Below are 18,763 nucleotides of genomic sequence, written 5' to 3'. Positions count from 1 at the left end.
GTGTAATTTATTGGGAAGGGGCCTTTTCAGGCTCTATTTGGGGGGGAAAGTGTGGATATTTAATGCACAAGGCCAGACCTGTTATTCTGGGTTTACCAAACTGGTGTGCTGCCATTCACTGTTTCTGGGCTATCAGTTGCAGTGGGTGTATTCACTTGTGAGAGCATCATGTACTGGTTAAACAGCACAAAACAAGGTTCTGGGAGAGTTATGGTAGGATGTCTTTGGTTTTGGCCTTGTGGAGATCTGTTAAAAATATTTCAATCTGGAATGTGTTTGGTAGTAGCGATGACTCTAATATGCCTGCCTCACTAATCTTTCTGATGTGCACAGCTGGTTTTATCACTAGAAGCCTCTATAATGCCAAGGTTAGAGTTTCAGACTAGGATCTTGAAGACCCAGTTTTGGATCCCTGCTCTGCCATGGAAGGTCACATGCTGGGTGACGTTGGGCCACACACTGTCAGCCTAACCTAATTCACAAAATTGTTGTGAAGCCAAAATGGAGGAGAACAGTGTAAACTGCTTTGGGTACCCTTTAGGTAGAAGGGCAAGGTATAAATGAAGTAAATAAAAATGTTATTTTTTCTGTCTTTTTTGGTTTTTAATGCTTTTGTATTATCTTACTGGTATTTTGTAAATTGATTGGTATACGTTTAAATCATCTTTAGTCCTTTTTTAATCAGAGAGGCAAATAGAAACCTGTAACTAGACAGTAATCAAGGGGGGGGGATCACATTCTTGAAAGTATAACAAGAAAACCTGTGAATTTTTGTGTGTTTTAAGTGTTTAAGAATTAAATTGCGGCAGGGTATAAATCATAAAAATAATAAAATAAAAGAAAGCTGGATTCAATTTAATAATAAATAAATAAAATGTCCTCCAGAACATGCTTTTGTTAACAGCCTTGCTCAGCTCTTGTAGAGTGAAGACAGTGACTTCTTTGATTGAGTCAATCCATCTCACTGTGGGTCTTCCTCTTTTCCATTTCAATTTATTACAGGTCTATATGACCGAAGTCTTGACCAAGTCTTTTCTTGCTGCCTTCATCTTCTCCTAGCGTTATTGTCTTTTCCAGGGACTCTTGCCTTCTCATAGTGTGACCAAAGCACAGTAGCCTCATTTTAGTAATTTTAGCTTCTAGGAAAAGTACAGGCTTGATTTGGTCTCGAACCCACTTATTTGTCTTTTTGGCAGTCCATGGTATCCATAAAACTCTCCTCCAGTAGCACATTTCAAATGAATTAACTTTCTTCCTGTTGGCTTTCTTCATTGTCCAACTTTCACACCCATACATATAATAGGAAATACTATAGCAAGAATCAGTCATGTGATCTTGGTCACCAGCAACACATCCTTACACTTAAAAATCTTTTCTAGCTCCTTCATGGCTGCCCTTCCCAGTCTCAGTCTCCTTCTGATTTCTTGGTTGCAGTCTCCCTTTTGATTGATGAATAGGGGGAAAGTAATGATTTCAATTTCTTCACTGTCAGTCTTTAACTGGTGTGATTCCCCAGTAGGTTTTTTTTCTTACTTTTTTCTTCTTGATGTTCAGCTGTAATCTTGATTTAGCACTTTCTGCTTTAACCTTCATCAGTAGTCATTTCAAGTCTTCACTGTTTTTGGCCAGTAATGTCGTGTCATCTGTATATCTCAAATTGTTAATGTTCCTTCCACCAATTTTCACCACCTTCATCTAAATTGAATCCAGCTTTCTTTACGATATGATGTATGTATAGATTGTGGGGAAAACTAAGTGCAATAGCTTGGACCCAACAGTGGACTTCACAAACAGAAGTGAAGAAGAGTTGGTTTGCATTTTGCTGCAAAGGTATTCCGCTGTTAAATCTGTCATTAGGGCTATTGCTTCACTCAGCTGTTGCTTCAGATTGTCTCCTTCAATTTCCGGGACCCCTTGAAACCGTAGGACCAAATTTGCTTTATTCATTTGTAGCTGTAAAAGCTTTGACTCTTCTGTAGCTTGCTTCATTTCCAGCTTTTGCGCCTTTTTCTTAACTTTTTTAGTAGTGACGTCCATTTCCTTCACCTTCTCTCCCATTTGCTCTGTTGCTTTTAAGGATTGCGTCGGTTGCATCTGCTGCGCTGCCACACTCTTCCCAATTACTGACAGTTGTTGTTTAATGCTAGTGATCTCATCCAGCAGGGGGCGCAGGGAGTCAGCCAAGAGTTTTGAGAGCTCAGTGACCTCATCCGTTCGAGGACTGGCCCCTAGTTTCGATTTCAGCAGCTTCTCTTTCTTCGGTTTCTTCCCTGCCATCTTTTTGGATTTGTTTACTTTTCAAAAAAGTTGCTAAAGTCTCTGATATTCGGCCAAACACTTTTTTGCGCTCTGGTAAGTCTCTTAAAACAGTTTTAGTCGCTTATATTTCCGCTCCCCCCTCTTTTCTTCTATTTTGTCTATGCGCTTTCCCGTCGCTCTTTAGGAGGGGCAGCTTCTTTTTATATCTTCATGCTCGCTTCAACCCGACTCACAGTTCGCTGTTGGCCATTTGGCCTTGCTCATCATCATTTATTTCGCCCGATCTCCAACGCTTGTCCCGGTCAGAAGCACTCATACCATGTGGTCACTCAGCGGCAGGACCTTCAGGGCAGAGGGGTGCCTCAATTCTCCGGCTTTCGGCCATCGAAGAGGTCGCCCCTCAAAAGCCCCCTGGCTGGGAGCCTTTTACCAAGGCTCCGGGGGGGTTGCGACCCGTCGGACCCCCTCCCACACGCTGGTGTGCAACTTACATCCCCGGGACGTCCGGGAGATGTGTCTGCCTGCGTGTCACCATAAACCGGAAGCTCCGAGGGGATGATTTTTATCAAAATTCTCTCCTGGTGAAGATTTTGAGTTCCCCACATCCCCCAGGAGTAGCATTGTGGGCTCCAATAGGAGGGGGAAGGAATTTGTGCTCTATAAATGAAAATCCTTCTGCCCATGGAGATTACTGATGGTTGGATCATCCAAGACATGGTCAAAATATTCATACTTGTAGATATATTAAACAAGTGAGGAACCTGGAAGGATTTGTGAGAATCACTTTATTCTCACGTGTATACCCTTCCCCGTTTTATACTTCTTATCCTTATCCTGGCAGTCCCCCGTATCCTGTCCTCTGTTCCTGCTTCCTCCATTCCTTTCCACTCACCAGCTAATCTTTTATCTACCCCCACCCCAAACGTCAGCTTGAAGTATTATTTATTTAGTTCATTTATACCCCACCTTTGTCCGCAACAAGGATCCCTGCAGAGAAATGCATTTTCTCCCAGAGGGGTGCAGGCATCCAGCAAGCCTCCACTTGACATTTTTCAAGTTTTGTTTCTACAGGCTAGGAAGGAGGGAATTAAGCCATGGCATTCCAGAAACACCTCAGTTATCTCTTTAGAAATGCTAATGAATCTAGCAGGAATAACAATGGTACAGTCAATCCTTCCACCTTCTCCCCCCTTCCCCATGCAAGAAGCAGAGTTTTGGGGTGGGGGGTTGGCCAGAACAGCCCTGGAGAAAATCTCCAGGAATGAGCTGGAGGAAACTTTGACCTGGCTTCTTTGACCTGGCGTGACATGGGCAAGTGGGTGGAGACACTGAGTGAAGAAAATTTCCTTGCAAGAGGAAGTTGCTCTTTTTTTTTCCTCTGGGATGCTGTTCTTCTGAAACTCTTAACTCCTGAGGCAGCCATATTGACCATGCAGCTAGCCGTGAGTACTGGAGTAAGCCTGATGCACAAATCTGTGACCTGTATGCTCCTGGGGCCGAATGAGAAACACACAGTTGGAGTAAATACCTGTTTATTGCAATAATCAGGAAAACACAGGATACCTTGGCACCCAGTAACACTAAACTGTATTCTGCCACAACCAGGAAGGGCAGTAGATTTTATACCCCAAATGACATCATGAGAGTTTACACAGAAAGAAATCCCTAATTGGTGTCCAACAGGTATCATCATCAGAGCATCATTTGAGCTGGCACCTCTCTATTGGCATATTCCTTCGTTGATCATAAGTGTCAGTAATTATGTCTGCTTCTGGTCCTGGAACAATGGTGAACATCAATGAACAAAGGGCCATTCTTTTGGCATCATGCCTGACTTATTTGCTTCAACCTAAAAATGGGGAGTTTCCTGATACGATGCATAAAACTTAGCTGTTGGCAGACTTCCTGGTGCCAGATGCTCTGCTCTGTAAAGAAAGGTATTACTTTGGGAACATTCAGAGTCTTTCCATCTCATAACTTTGCTTTAGGATGTCCTTCAGCTGGGGAGCTTATAATTTCAAAATGTACATTTTGTTCTATTATTTTCTGACTCTAAAAAAGGACTTTTAACCATTAAAAATAATACTCTGATTCTATTCTAAATCTTCTCTGGCTAGGCTAAATGCTAATAAGGCACAGTGGCAGCTGGCATTCTACATGTCAAGAGAAATATCAGAAATCACATTCACTGGTCCCTTGTCCTGAAGGTAATGGGAATTCTCTAGAAAAATAGAACAGCTAAGCTAAAGAGCCTGTCCTAGATGTTATCATTAGCTACCCATATGAAATTGAGCAAACTCCAGAGGACAATGGACGACAGGCAGGCCTGGCATGATGTGGTCCATAGGGTTGCAAAGAGTTGGGCTCGACTGTGCAACTGAACAACAACAACAGGGCATGTATAGAGAAGGGACAGAGGATATGCATTTTGACCAATTTCTTTTGTTTCCTTTGTTTAAATCTGGTACTGTGCTAAAAAGTATGCTTGTAAACATTTTCTTTTTAACAAATATTTTAAACAGTTGATGCGAGGAGCGGTCCTCTGTACCACATTGACCTCCAACTATTTCAAACACGCTATTCTGAAAGGTGCTCCAGGGAGGGTGTTGGTAAGCGGCTGTTCCCCTGGGGACACACAAAACAGTAAACTGTCCCCATAGTAGCCAGGTGCTGGGCTATCAGGAGACACTGAGGTGAGTGTGGAAGGGGAGCTGAGAGTCCTGATCCCCTCAGTGGGAAATTCCTGTATTGATCAGGTGGTGGTAGTGGCTAAAGGTAAAGGTAGAGGTTCCCTTGCTCGAAAGCCAGTCGAATCCGACTCTAGGATTGCGGTGCTCATCTCCGTTTCAAAGCCGAAGAGCCAGCGCTGTCCGAAGACATTTTCCATGGTCATATGGCCGGCATGACTAAACACCAAGGTGCACGGAACGCTGTTACCTTCCCACCGAAGTGGTACTTATTTATCTACTTGCAATTTCTTGCTTTCGAACTGCTAGGTTGGCAGGAGCTGGAACTAGAGATGGGAGCTCACTCCATCATGCGGCACCCAGGTCTCGAACTGCTGAAGGCAGGCACATTCTGCCACAACTCTCAACTACTTACATCATTCTCATTTTATATTCGTAACAACCCTGTGAAGTAAATATAAGAGCGTGTGAGTGACTGGCCCAAGGTCAGCCAGCAAACTTGCATGGCAGAGTGAGAATTTAAGCCTGAGTCTCTGAGATATGCTGGAATTGCAGCTGGTCCAGACACTTTCAGTTCTTCTTTTCTCAGCAGTGCACTACTAATCTGGCAAACAATGTATCTAGGGAGAGGCTGTCCTTCATCCTATGTATTCAGAACTGGAGATAAATGTGTTTGGAAAAATGTACCACAGAGGTACACACTTAGAGCCAAACCAGGTGTGACAGTATCTGTGAGCCCACCATGGATATACTTCCACTGTTTTAGAAATGAAATTTCCTTTTTTTACAAAAGCTGTGAGTGCCCAGTGCTGATCAGAAGCGTGGCATAGGGTTCCTAGTGTTTGGGCTCTTCAAAACACGTGTGGGCAGAGAAAACAAGTGCCCCACCTTCCCATCACCAAGGGTAAGCACAGGAAACTTCGCCTTGGCTAAGGATTCCAGATTCTGGTCAAGAAGCAGCAGCATTGCCAGAGCTTTTATAGCATGTGGGATACATGATATGGAACTTTCAAGTCTGTTGAGGCTTGAGTGTTTGTGCTGGTACAAGAGGCGTCGAAGGGCAGTCGAAGGTCCTCACTCCAGCTGAATAATCTTCTGTCTCATGATGACATAATGTATTTTTGGAAGACAATTAAAATTATATGGGCCTTTCTATAGGTGAATGCTCAGAAATTAAAAGAATCTAATGCAAAGTTAGTGTTTGGAAAGAGAATTGTAAGGTTTTGCAACAAAACTTAGTGTTTGGCAGCAACCTTTTCCAAAGAACTAAACAGTCCTTAAATATCATTGGTAATATAAATCTATATTATATCTTTTTTACTTCTTCATTTTCTTACTTTTATGTTTCTAGAGAGTGTGTGCTTTCAAGGTAAAAATGAAGATAAATTAGTTGATGTGCAAATTATTCTTGACAATGTGGCTAGGTGGCAGCATATAATCAGTAATAGGTTTCTTTTTCTCCATAGCTTTTTGCACAAAATACCTTGTGGATATACTTAGTATGAAAAGTGATTAGCTTAAATTTTAATTAAATGTTTTTACTGTGTGTGAGATGTTTAATATATTTAAAGTATGTTTTCCAAATATAATTAAGATGTCTGTTCTCTATGTATGTGTTGAAGTGCATACATCCACTTTTAACTACAGTGCATACATAGATCTGTCTGGATACTTCAGAATTTAGTTGTGTTTTCTGTAGATGAGACATAGCAAAACTCCCAACATGTTCTTGTGTGTGTGTGTTGGTGGCATTAATACTGCTCTGGTTTGTCTGTAGTTTCATGTAGTGCATATAATTTTAACAACCCAAATGAATTGTAAACTAGATTTATCAAAATCAGACAACATATAATGTTCAGTAGGCTTATTTCATAGTGAGTATACTGAAGATTATATTTGTAGTAACTCAGTCTTGAGAGTCAGAGCATTCATTTAGAATCAAAGGTCAGCTCATGTGTGAACACACATGAAGCTGCCTTATACTGAATTAGACCCTTGTTCCACCAAAGTCAGTATTGTCTACTCAGACTGGCAAAGGCTCTCCAGGATTTCAGGCAGAGGTCTTTTGCATCATCTCCTACCTGATTAACTGGAGGTGCCGGGGACTGAACGTGGGACCTTCTGCATGCCAAAGAGATGCTCTGCCACTGAATCACAGCCCTGGGCTTTAAGCGTTATAAAAAGATGTCTGATAACGTAGATGGCAGAAGTGGTGTCAGATCAGAAACACAGAATTGTGGGAAGGTAAAGGCCAACATGAGAATTGTGGGAAGGTAAAGGCCAACATGTTCTTTTCATTTTTATATGTGTTGCAGCTACCAATCTGCCATCATTAAAAAATGCACATTGTTTTTAGAAACAAAGACCTGTGAAATGTTTCTGTTTTTATTGAAAAATATGCAGATTTTTAATGGAAAAATATGCAGATTTGCTTTTTATTAACATTAGATTATACTGCCGAAACTAAAAACAAAAGGAGTAAAACAGGAAGGAAAGGAGAAAGAGTTGAGAGAAAGAGAAAGAGGGAGAAAAAACAAAGAAAGCAAATAGATGGGGAGGGAGGGAGGAAGGAAGGAAGGAAAAAAAGAGAGAGAGAGGTGGAAAGAAGGAGAGAGAGATAGAGAGAAACAGAAACAAAGAAACCAAATAGATGGGGGACGGCAGGAGGGGAGGAGGGGGGGGAGAGAGAAAATAGATGAGGAAGGGGAAGGAAGGGGGAAAGAAAGAGAAAGAAAGGTGAAAAGAAAGAAAGGAGATGGAAAGAACGCAGATAGATGGGGGAGGGAGTTGCTTTATTTCTCTGCCCCCCCACCTCAAGCCTACCCAGGGAAGGGGAACACTGACTGGGGAAGGGAAGCCTGATTGGGGAGGCATGCCCCTCCTTGCTTCCTCAGGTGCCCTACCAGGAGCCATACAATATGTATGAAAGAGCCGCATGCAACTCCTGAGCCACGGTTTGGCCACCCCTTAACTACTTTAAACCACACCTTAACTCTGCTTTCTGCTGAGTTTCCTTATGTCCTTGGATAATCCCTTCGTTAAAGATCCCTCCATCTCTGATTTCCTCTATATTCATGCTAACCAATATCTGCGTACAGGGCACTCACTTTAGGAATAAGGGAAGTGATGGGACTATATGTAATTAATGGGGGAAGTTTTCAAACTTGCACTGTCTTGGTAAAGACAGCTTTGAAGTTTACTGTCAGCTGTCAGCTTTGAACAAATTGCCTGGTTTTGATCTAGACTTTTATTGTGGTCCTGTATTGCAGTCTTGTTCAGATACTGGGTTGGATTCCATGATTCCTTGCTATTAAATGAAGTTGCCCTCTGATGGAGGGAAGCATTTAATTCAATCCACCGAGATCCAGTTTTGTGGACAGCATTTGTTCTTTGGTTATTTATGCACCATTTTCCTCCCCACTGGGCTCCAAAGTGGCTTAGAACCTCCTCTTCCCTTCCTCCAATTTAATGAAAACTGGAAGAATAAGGCAAGGAATAAGCCTAGTGTGCTGATGAATTTAGGCAAATGGACATTGGTGGCAGTAACATGTTACGGTGGTAGAATTCACATTTGCATGCAGGGCCTATGTTTCATTAACTCTCTCTGCTAGAGGGCATATTCATAGAGGGCATAAAAGTTAGTTTGAAACAGGGACATAATTTTTGATAGAAATGGTCTACTGTTAATTAATCATTGCTTGATGCAATGATATCCGATGTCAGTCCTTGCAAACTTGATTCTCACTGCAGAAGGATTTAATGCAACTTATAGAGAAGACCCTGATGCTGGGAAAGATTGAAGGTAACAGAAGAAGGGGATGGCAAAGGATGAGATGGTTAGACAGTGTTATTGATGCAACAAACATGAAATTAAGCAAACGCCGGAGGACAACAGAAGACAGGAGGGCGTGGCGTGATGTGGTCCATGGGGTCGTGAAGAGTCTGACTCGACTGTGCGACTGAACAACAACAAATAGAAATTGAGTTTGTCAGCCTCACGGGATACTATTGCCTGTTGTTTCTCAAAAATTTAAATGGTAGGCATCAGGGCTTAAAAATTATTTTTGTATAATGTGTAGCTTTTTAAAAAGTATTGTACCCTGCATTTTTATAAAAATGTATTCTCTTACGTTGTGGCAGAATTTTTATCAGTACAGAGAGCCAGTTTGGTGTAGTGGTTGTGTGCGGACTCCAATCTGGGAGAACCGGGTTTGATTCCCCACTCCTCCACTTGCACCTGCTGGATGGCCTTGGGCAAGCCATAGTTCTGACACAGCTGTTCTTGAAAAAGAGCAGTTTCTGTCAGAGCTCTCTCAGCCTCACCTACCTCACAGGGTGTCTGTTGTGGGGAGGGGAAGGGAAAGGAGTTTGTAAGCCACTCTGAGACTCCTTTGGATAGTGAAGGGTGGGGTATAAGTCCAATCTCTTATTATTATATTTACAAGTAGAGATCTGCAGACATTGCAGATACTGTTTGCCTTTAATTTTCTGTATCTGCCTCCCATTCATTCACTCACACTTCTGGGCAAGTTTATGCTATTAATTCTCTGATACACAGACACCCATTCACATGAGTGGGCGCCAAAAACTGACAACTAATTGTGCAGCTTACTTCTTTTTCCTGGCCCTGGGCCTTTTTTTAGGTTGTCCAGAATACTGAAGTAGCCAAATCAATGACTGAGGGTACTTGTTTCATTGATTAGTACTAGATCAATCACAGCCAATAGCTATAGATGTTTCAAACAATACATTCTGTACTTCTCAGCTTTAAAAAAAAATCATTGGGTTGTGGTGCTATGGGAAAGTGGAAAGCTGTTTGGCAAATCTCCATGTTCTATGAAAGGAAGAGGCAGCACTTTCAGAAGCACACTATTAGAGCTAAATCCAGTGATGTCTTTGATTCTGAAAACATAGATTTGCCCACTCAAGTATATTATTTTATACATGGGTGGTTTCAGCAGTGGTTCTGGCAAGCTAGATGTCCAGAAGAAAATTTTAATCACCTAGTGAGAATTAATGAAAGCAAGGCTGGTACAGTATAAAAACAGGAAGTAAATGATTTTTCAGTATTCTTTCTGTCAAGACTGGTTAAATAAGGTAAGCAAAACTTTAACTTGCCTAGATTCAAATTAAATGGACCAAATGTCTGCTTCTGGTTTTTAATCAGTTTTTTTCCTCGGGGAATGCATGCAACAAAATTTGTTTAAAAATGGTTTCATTTGAACACAGCTTCTCTAGTACCTAGAGAATTTCCTGATATGGATTGTGTTGTGCTGAAAAATCTGACATTCTTTCACAGACCATGTCACTGTTATAAGCAATAGTTTCATCAGAGTCTATGAAATTTCCAGCTTGCACTCACAGAGATTGAAAAATTCAGAGGAACAGCATTTTTCCTAGGAAATCCTCCAGCAGCTATTATTCAAATTGAAGTTGCCACATCATCAGCTGGAGAACATTAAAGACAAACCACTATCAGCACTTCAGGCACATTTGCTCTTAGCAGTTTGTGATGAAATTAAACATGCAGAAGCAATCTGCATATTTATCATAAGTTGAACAATGTTAAATTGCCTGTTGTTGAAAAGGAGTTTCTTGTTTACTTTTCTCAGAGTGGCCTGTATAATGGTGTGTGTGGTTGAGCCACGTAGGCTAGTTAGAGGTTGCCAAAAATAAAACATGTGGCTTCTTACTAAGCCAGTGCATAATTTCAAAAAAGTAGCTCCGTCATGAAAAATCATAGACCGCATTTGAAAGACCTGTAGCTTAACTGTAATGAAGACAACAGCTATGGCTAATTGGCATATGTACAGATATATGTAAAGAAGAAGATTGGATTTATACCCCGCCTTTCACTACCCAATGGTGTCTCAGAGCGGCTTACAAACTCCTTTCCCTTCCCCTCCCCACAACAGACACCCTGTGAGGTAGGGGGGACAGAGAGAGCTCTTGACAGAAACTGCTCTTTCATGAACAGCTGTGCCAGAGCTTGTGACTGACCCAAGGTCACATCAGCAGGTGCAAGTGGAGGAGTGGGGAATCAAACCTGGTTCTCCCAGATTAGAGTCTGCACACTTAACCACTACACCAAACTGGCTCTTGCATTTAAAGGTTTCTGGCACAATTTATCCCAAATTGTTGGCCTACAAACGCAGATGTTGTTTTTCTTACTGAGTGTTAATTAGTATTGCAGTTGTAAAGTTCACATAATTCAATTTTATTTTAATAGTAGTAAGTAGGATTTTGTTTCCCTTCCCTGGAATGTTTTTCTTAAATGGTGCCAGCCAGTCATAGTAGGCTTTATTGCAACTGTGTCAAAAGTATTTCGTTAGATATTGTTCTAGATCCCCAGATTACTTGTCAATCTCTATCTTGATCCATACTCAGTGTAACCCTTCGCAAAGTAAGAGGTGGGTCTTCTTGATCAGCACTTCTTTGGGTAGTGAAGGGCAGGGTATAAATCCAATCTCCTCCTCCTCCTCCTCCTCCTTTCTTTAACTAGTCCCTACAATAAATTTTTCTTTTTTATTTTATAAGGCTCTGGTTTCTCTGGTCCAAGTTCTTGATGACTGTAAGCTGTTGGCAATAGCAGCTAGGACAACTTATAGCCTTATCAGGCCACTGTGTATTTGGTCACAGAATACGTTATGGCCACAGGGTCATGATGGTTTGGTGCGTTTGGATTTTTAATATTAATTTTTTTAAAAATGGCAGTTCCTTGAAAGACGGGAGGGAAGGAAGGAAAGCTTATATCAGTACTGGGTAGTATTGTACAGTAGTATTCTCTTAATGACTACAATTATGGTCTATGTTCTAGAATGGTGGGAGAAAGGGTATCTGTATGGGGGGGCAGGTAGTAGATGAAGGGAATCTGTTACTTTTTGTTGTTCAGTCACACAGTCGAGTCCGACTCTTCGCGACCCCATGCAGCAGATCACGCCAGGCCCTCCTGTCTTCCATCGTCCTCTGAAGTTTGCTCAATTTCATGTTCGTTGCATCTATGACACTGTCTAACCATCTCATCCTTTGCCGTCCTCGTCTTCTTCGACCTTCAATCTTTCCCAGCATCAGGGGCTTCTCCAGTGAGTGTTCCATTCTCATTTGGTGGCCAGAGTATTTGAGCTTCAGTTTCATTATCTGGCCTTCCAGGGAACAGTCAGGGTTGATTTCTTTTAGGATTGACTGATTTGATCTTCTTGCAGTCCAAGGGACTCTCAAGAATCTTCTCCAGCACCATAGTTCAAAAGAATCTATTCTTTGGCGCTGGGCCTTCCTTATAGTCCAACTCTCGCAGCCATACAATTGGGTGGTTGTCAGTTTGATATACACTTCTGTGTATCCAATTAAAATTCCATAAGAAGGCTTGTAATTTACTGCTTGCCTGGCATGGCAGTTGAGTTTATTAGCCGTGAGGAGGGGGAGTGGCAAGGTGTTGTACCTCACTGTGGTGGTATAAGTGATTTAATGGGAAGTTTTCACTTCAAACTTTGATGTTTGAAATCTATGAAGTGTTTTAAAGGGTACATCCTAAGAATTCTAAAGCTCTCCATTCAGTTAATGGGCTTTACACTAAACCGTCAATAAAGAAAATAGTTGAAAGAAATTTTATTTTCTAATGTAAATTTCACTTATTCTCTGATAATTTAGGAGGGTAGCTGTCTTTAGTGTTGTATAGTTTTTCCCCCATTGGAAGACAAAAAATAGTTTTAGAAAATAACTAGACTCTGGGCCTAGAACAGTAAAACTAAAATATGGCTACCCATCAGTGAATATGGCTATCCATCAGTGTTCTCAACACTTCTGTAGTAGCCTAATAAAATTAAATTAGGAAGCACTACTACGTCTAAACTACCAGCTGCTGTAATTTGTAAACTCCTGTTTCAGTACTTCAAAAAGCTGATATACAAAAAGATCTTAAATGCCACCATGTAAAGGTTTAGTATGTGAGACAGAAAGTCCCAAGTACAAATTTCTCCTCAGCCTTGAAGTTGCTAGTAATCTTAGCTACTTTCTTACAGTGTACTTGTTTGTGGAGTTAGTTCATTGAAATTAACAGGCTTAGACTGGATTTACTCTGCAGTCCATCTATAACAAGGAGATGATGATAGTGTCCTATCTTACAAGAGTGTTATAAGGAATGAATACTTTAAATGAGTTAAATGTCATCATATCAAAGGAGGTTTAATTCAAGAGTATTATAATGGTGTGTAAATTGTCGGGTTTGGTTTTGACTGAACTTTAGCTTAGTTCCATTTCTTTACAGGGTCTTGCTTGCTCTTCTCATAAAACCTATGACACCGACACAGTATCAAAATCTATATGTCTCTATATTCTGTATGTCTCTATATTCATACAAAATCTTTATACATACTTTAAAAAGTGAAGTTGGACATTGGTTTTTGATATTTGCTTAATAGTTTTCCATATTACTGTGATCTTCTCAGTCTTCAGGATATATTTGAATAGTTTGGCAAACAGTTCTGTTGGTCGTTCCAGTTAAGCCAACAAACAAAATTTTTAAGTGTCTGTGACTTGGCAAATAAAGTTAAGTCCAAGTCACTCCATTTCCACTTTATATTTCCTGTCAAATAGCAGCATCGAAGTGTCATCTCTGTTTTGTATTTCCAGTATCAAATTGCTCATACTTGGATTTGGCATAATACGTAATTAATGGTCTTAAAGCAGCTCCATTGTGTAGGTGGTGGTGAAAATAAGACCCAGAAGTCTTCTGGAAATGCCACAGGATAAGCCAGCATTACCTAAGCATGTTCTTTTGCAAGTTTAGGCCACAGTCCAGAGATCCAGTTTAGGTATGGCCAAGAGCTTGGGTGTAGCTCTTGGCATTTCTGACTCTTTCTCCATCACCTTGCCATCCACTGTTGCAAATACTTTTTGAAGTTTCCATGGTGGCTTGCTGTTGGCATAGGGGATTGCTGCTCAAAGGGGGGAAAATAAATAAAAAGCAAATTGTATATTTTCCTAGGATTGTGATCTTAAATTGCAGCCTAAAATTACAATGTAATTCTGCTTGAAATTGTGGGATGTCATTAGGTGAGGTCAGTATGCTATTTGAAGTAAAATAAGCCTCAACAGTCTCATTTAATTCTGTTGATTGTATACAGTGGCCCTAATACAAATATGTTGTAAAATTACTAACACTTTACTGTAGTTAAAAATTCTTTCCACAGGTGAGTCACTAGCTTTCTGTATGACATTACTATTTCAAATTGCATGAATACGATCACAAATTCACCATCACTCTTATTCCTTATCTGAGTAATAGGAGCAAATATTGTATGCCTTCATATTTATCCATTTTTTAGTCTACTTTTTATTAAGTGCCCCTGAAGTAGATTAAAATAGCATATTAAAGCTGAAGGTAGAAGTACACAAGCATACAAGAGCAAGAAGTAGAAGACATAACAGCTCAGCAATGGGGAGGGAGGATATAATTCACCACCAAAATTGAGATCAGTTCCCAACATCAAACCTAACCCAAGAGCATGGCAGAGGAAAGGCTGGTACTAGACTCTTAAAAACGAGTAGGTGGGGTGCTAGCCATGTGAACATATCCAGGGGATATGTGAACATATCCAGGGAAGGGCCGTGGCTCAGTGTCAGACCATCTACTTGGCATGCAGAAGGTTATAGGTTCAATCCCCAGCATCTGCAGTTAAAAGGATCAAGGAGTAGATGATGAGAAAGACCTCTGCCTGGAGACCCTGAGACCCTGGCCAGTCTGATGGCACTTTCACAGTCATTGAATAACGCACCTTCAATCAGCTGTTTTTTACTGTGTGAAAGGGCAAAATCTACTTGCAAACAACTGCTAAAGTCTATTGCAAGTGAATTGAAAGTGCATTATTCAGTGTGTGTAAATGACTTCTGAGTAGACAATACTGGCCTAGATGGACCGATGGTCCGATTTAGTATAAGGCAGCTTCATGTGTTCAAGTGTATTCATCTCATAGTTTCATTATTTATTTATTATTTTAGTTTATAGCCCGCCCGCCCTGCAAGTGGGCTCAGGGCGGCTCACAAATAGGGCGTAAGCCAATACATAAAAACAGATTAAAATCGCATAAAACAATCAATACAATATTACAACATTATAAGTACTCTAGATGTTTCGGAACAAACTTCAGTAAAAAGATGGCATCTTGAAGATGGTACTCCCAAATCGGTGATGTCAGTTCCACGCGGTGCTGTCGTTCTCTCCTCCCAGGGCCAGTTGGTAATGATGATAAGGTAGTGGCGGCTCCTACTCAAAAGCCTGGCGGAAGAGCTCCGTCTTACAAGCCCTATGGAACTGCGCAAGGTCCCACAGGGCCCGGGTCTCTTCTGGGAGCTCATTCCACCAGGTAGGAGCCGCCACCGAGAAAGCCCTGGCCCTGGTTGCAGCCAGCCTGGCCTCCTTGGGGCCTGGGATCACCAGGAGATGTTGGGTCCCCGACCGTAGTGCCCGTAAGGGAACATATGGGGAAAGGCGGTCCCTTAGGTATGTCGGACCCCGGCCATATAGAGCTTTAAAGGTAAGAACTAGCACTTTGAAGCGAATCCGGTATGCTATTGGCAGCCAGTGCAGTGCTTTCAGCACAGGCCGGATGTGGTCCCGGCCAGGGAGACCCAGCAACAGCCTGACTGCAGCATTCTGCACTAGCTGCAGCTTCCGAATTTGCGACAGAGGCAGGCCATGTACAGAGTGTTACAGTAGTCTAGCCTCGAGGTGTCCGTCACATGGATCACTGTGGCCAGGTGATCACGGTCGAGGAAGAGAACCAACTGCTGAGCTAGCCGAAGATGGTAAAAGGCTGACTTAGCAGTGGCTGCCACCTGGGCCTCCATAGTTAGCGAGGAGTCCAGAAGCACTCCCAAACTCCTAACCTCCGGCACTGGCACCAGAGGCACCCCATCGAAGGTCGGGAGAGGGAGCCCCAACGCCCTGACTCAGACCCAGGACCTCCATCTTCGCCGGGTTTAGTTTCAGCCGACTCAGTTTCATTAGGCTAGCGAGAGATGCTAAAAACAACATAAAAGGGTTCTTTTCTTATATTAAAAGCAAGAAAAAGAGCAAAGACATGGTAGGCCTATTGCAGGGACAGAAAAGTGAAATTATAAGAGGTGATGAAGAGAGGGCAGAACTGATCAAGTCCTCCTTTTCCTCAGTCTTCTCTTGTGAGGGAAACGGTGCTCAATATGGCAGAAACAGAACACGTGATGAGGGAAGGGAGTTGCAGCCTAGGATCAGCATAGGGGTAGTACATAAACACCTAGTTTCTTTAAATGAAACTGAGTCTTCAGGGCCAGATGAACTGCATCCAAAGGTACTAAAAGAACAGGACATTGGTCAAGTAAATTCAAAGAACTGCATCCAAAGGTACTTAAAAGAACAGGACATTGGTCAAGTAAATTCAAAGATAACCCTAAATATCAATTTGATTTATGCTTGTGTAACAGTATGTTTTAGAAACACATCATACTCCACAGGATTGCAGTAGTAGTTTGGTGGCAATGTGGCATTCCCAGTTGGTGTTTGTATCTGACCTGCAAAGAGAAGGGCATTTGGAGGGGCAAAGCAGTGGATAGGAAGGAGGTATGTAATCCTTCTGTTGCCTGCTACCTTTTTTCTTCAGTCTTTGCCCTTCCTCCTAACTTTATTCCATAAACAGGTTTCCTAGTCAAGTGGAGAAAAACGCTGGGGGTGGGGTGGGAGAGTTACAAAAGAAAGAGGTGGAAGCAGAGGGAGTTAAATACTCCCTAGTTCATGTATCAGAGGCAAACATCAGATGAAAATCCTGTATATGCTACTGAACATGTGGTTTCAGTCTTGGTTCTCTCTCTCTCTTTACTGGTGCATTCCACAGATTTTTCTCCCATTTTTATACTTTCTCTCAACACAACAGTTTTGTACACTTAAATTTTGCTGTATTGATTTTAATTGTATAAATACAAATAGTGTAATGGAGTGAAACTCTTATTCTCTATTCTGTGTTTGCATGTAATGCAAATGAGGGAAATTGCTGACCCAATCTGTATAATTATAATCCATGAATCTAAAGCAAAGATTCCAAGAAGGGAAATCTCTTGCTTACTGCCAGCTGAACAGAATTGTGGCCATAGCATGTGTGTTCTATATAAAGTATGCTACAGCTGTTTCCATGTCAGTTTAAAGGAGGCCTCCAAAGGGGGCTAAAATCTAGGTTTTAAAATGCAGCAAACACTCTTTTGGAACTGCTCACTCAGAAAATGCCCTTTTTGCATTTTCATTGCCTTTACGAAACATTTTTTATCTGTTGATGTACCTTTTTACTATTTTAAATTGCATTAGAAGCAATGTTGAATGTTATAAATGTTATGACAGTGCTGAGTTTTGAACTCTTCATTTGGGATAGCTTTAGGTTCTTAAGGGTTGCAAAATAAAAACTTTAAAAGATTATTTCGTGTCTGTGAAGAAAGTTGTCAGTTGTGTATGAAAAAACTTTAACAAGTGTTAATTACAGGAAATTGCATTTAGTAATATTAAACATGAAAGTTCATATGGCCTTCATTTTCCAAAGATAATGAATTAAATTAAAGCCATGTCTCACAACCAGTTTTAAAAGAAGGAAAAACAGCAAAAATACGCATTTCAGAGATGAATCCAGAGAATCAGGGCCCTTATAACACTTGGCCTTTTTGTATAACCAGTGACACTAATAACATCCTGCTTGATTTCTTTGTCTAAAATTGACTGCTTCGCCTCCATTGTGTGTGTGTAGGGAGTCGTCCTCCTTTGGGTTGCACCGCCTATTCGCTCCAAGGCAGGATTTATGCAAATTAAACTGATCCCGAAGAAGAAGAGAAGAGATTGGATTTATATCCCACCCTTCACTACCCAAAGGAGTCTCAGAGTGGCTTACAAACTCCTTTCCCTTCCCCTCCACACAACAGACACCCTGTGAGGTAGGTGGGGCTGAGAGACCTCTGACAAAGGACCAGTAGGAAGCGGACCTTAGCCAGTCCATTCCCTGCCTGCTCCAGGCAAGACTGGTACAGTGGTTAAGAGTAGTGGACTCCAATCTGTCTCTCCATCTTGCCTGTGCCACTGCAACGACCTTGGGGTGCCCTGCTGAAGCTCAGATGGCCAAGCGCTGGTGCCATTCACCAGTTGCAGCCCACTCCTGTCCTTTGGCTGTGAACAGTGGCCATCTTGGAGCCCAAATTTTGGTGGGAAAGGGTGCCCAAGGAGCCACCATTGAGGATGATGATCCACAATTGGGCGATTCATAGAATCATAGAGTTGGAAGGTACCTCCAGGGTCATCTAGTCCAACCCCCTGCACAATGCAGGAAATTCACAAATACCCCCCCACACCTCCAGTGACCTCTGTTCCATGCCCAGAAGTTGACAAAAAACCCTGCAGGATCCCTGGCCAAACTGGCTTGGAGAAAAATTGCTTCCTGACCCCAAAGTGGTGATCAGCATTTCCCTGGGCATGTAAGAAAGGGCCACAAGAACTAAGCACTGATGCAACTCTTCTTGCCCTCCCTCTCATCATCAGCTTAAGTTCACAGAATAAGCATTGCTGTCAGATGGCCATCTAGCCTCTGTTTAAAAACAGATGGGGAGCACCTTCTCTCAGGTCAGATCCTCCCAAAACTATCTGGGCACAACCCTGGGACTGGCTCTGAGCAATTGATGTTGCCTCCTGCTGTCCTGCACCTGTTAAAACAAACCATGAGGGAGGAGTTTGTTAACTTCTGCCACTCTGCGCTTCTCGACACCTCCAGACCACCTTCTCCCCCCCCCCCCCCGCCCCCCCCAGCCCCTCTGTCCCC

The 18,763-nt window shown here is 42.0% G+C and overlaps 1 protein-coding gene across 2 annotated transcripts in view; it reads left to right on the top strand.

Moving 5' to 3' along the window:
* Positions 1-18,763, top strand: part of SRFBP1 (serum response factor binding protein 1) — an 89,392-nt gene that overhangs the window by 990 nt on the left and 69,639 nt on the right. The window lies entirely within an intron of this gene.

Source organism: Gekko japonicus, unplaced genomic scaffold, assembly GCF_001447785.1.
Source record: "Gekko japonicus isolate JY-2015 unplaced genomic scaffold, Gekko_japonicus_V1.1 scaffold1930, whole genome shotgun sequence".
Lineage (NCBI taxonomy): Eukaryota > Metazoa > Chordata > Lepidosauria > Squamata > Gekkonidae > Gekko > Gekko japonicus.
The sequence above is the reverse complement of the archived record's forward strand: the minus strand, read 5'-3'. Positions and strand labels throughout refer to the sequence as shown.